The sequence below is a fragment of the Octodon degus genome, unplaced genomic scaffold, assembly GCF_000260255.1.
Source record: "Octodon degus isolate 3935 unplaced genomic scaffold, OctDeg1.0 scaffold00012, whole genome shotgun sequence".
Lineage (NCBI taxonomy): Eukaryota > Metazoa > Chordata > Mammalia > Rodentia > Octodontidae > Octodon > Octodon degus.
Window position 1 is genome coordinate 25,989,322 of NW_004524588.1, and position 2,155 is coordinate 25,991,476.

Below are 2,155 nucleotides of genomic sequence, written 5' to 3' on the forward strand. Positions count from 1 at the left end.
TAGCCAGGCAAGTGAAGTATGGGTTGAAATACAAGTACCCTGCCTAACTGCTTTCACAGACTGCTTATACTTGCCCTGTAAACTGAATGTACTGAAAAAGGCTTTTAGCGATTGCATAAATTATGTTTTTTTTTTCTGAAGATACAATAAGGAATCAGAGAGATCTCAGCAGACAGAAGTATCCAGAGAAAGTCAAACTTAAGGGAAAATAATTGTTACTGATAACTATAATAATAACTGCCCTCAGACAAAGATGAACACCATTAGGATTACCTCTCTCTTTCTCTGGCAGGCTAGCCTGGGCCTCAACGTGAAGCTCCTGCCCAGCTTCTCATGCCCTAGTGCCTCCTTTTCTTCTGCTCTGAGCGTCACCATTTCCCACATCTTCCCAGCATATGTTTCTAAAATTTATTCATTCTTCACAATCATTTAGCTTTTCTTCTGCCTCCCTTTTCAACTTTTCCTACATATCGTTCCATTTTGATCCTAGAAATACTGATGATGTCACTCTCTGTAGTTACTCCAGAGAGAAAAAGATATAAAATACGCATCATACCAATTGTTAATTATGTGAATGACGCGGATATCAACAAAAGCCCTAGAAAGCTCACTGTCCTGGTGCGCGGCCTGCCCACTGTTGCACTCAACGTGGACGCTTAGAGTTTCCAAATTCAAAGAAGGCACCTGCAGCACAGTACAAGATTCCAGATCCTCTGTTCACTATGCATGACCTCAAAGTGATTTACAGCTCTGCACCCGAATTACAGTGCTACCATGTCATTTTGTCATTCCTTCTCTCTGAACATAGGGAACTGGAATAACCGTGCTTGCCAGTTGCTTTCAAGAGCATTTCATCACCTTTCATCCCTGCTCTGGAGGAAGATTAGGATGACTTCCAGATTCCAATGAAATACAGATATTCTTTTGGGAATTTATTCAAGTTTCATGACATTAGGCAGGAAGTCTTAGTGTGATAGGACAGAGCTGCCTGGGAAGGTGGACATGACCTGTGAATTGCAAAGACTCTGACAGGTTTGCCTGGACGTGAACTTCTAGGAAAGATGGAGCAGGCTGTTGCTCGGATGGTCCACCACCAACATCATCTCCTTTGAAGACCAGACCCATGTGTAGTTCTCACCAGTGTTTCCTCGAGATTTAGAGAACATGGAAGAGTGAATGTCTAATTGTTTGGTCAGTTTTGCATATCTATATCTGGTAGTTTGAGCAACCAATTTGATGATAACAATGTGTAATATAACAACCATTGTAAATATTTCATTCTTGTTCTGAAATTTTATACCATTTGTACTGTCTTATATTTCTTTGTTTCTATCTTTGTTCTTATTATTCGTTCTAGACTTTGTTTTGTTTTTCCTCTTCAAAATAAACAGGAGTGCCATGAGGCACTCCTGACTGCACCTGTCCCTGTGGGGGCCACCCTGCTTTCTCCAGGCGCCCCTTCATATTGCATGTATCCTTACTCAACCAAGCTTTCTGTTTAAAGCCAGGTTCTCCCCCAGGTTCTCTTCATTTTTTACTTTCTCGAATAAGGTTGGCAAGTGATTTTTGCTTCTTTCTTTGCCTGAGATGAGAAGAACCCAGAAGCCAGCAATGTTTCATGCTGAGCTACTTTCAGGAGCTGCCCACTTATAATGGGAAATGGTTGTCCAAAAGGAGGGCACATTCTAAGACAAATACTTGAAATTTAGAGGCAAATATTGTACAGACACCTAATTCACCCATTTTTCCCTAAAAATGACTTCTATAATTCTGAAGTAACATAGGCTATTAAAATGTTATAATACTGTTAAGTTTCAGAAACTACTGCTAAAGCTTGCCTTAGAAGGTTTAACTTTCTTGTAGACAAGTTTTAATCATACTGTGTTACTTTGGAGCTAGTCCAAAAACATCCTCCTCCTCAGTTCTCAGAGGATCCAAAAATGCTTCATAAAGTTTCCTCAAGTTCCCTCAGCAGCCTAGGGTCTTATTCCCCTATTTTCTCCAGGACTCCTGAGACCCTGTAAATGTAACCTTAAAACCTGTTGCTAAATCTCAGTAGATATAGATATAGATATATAGATATATAGATATATAGATATATAGATATATAGATATATAGATATATAGATATATAGATATATAGATATATAGATAT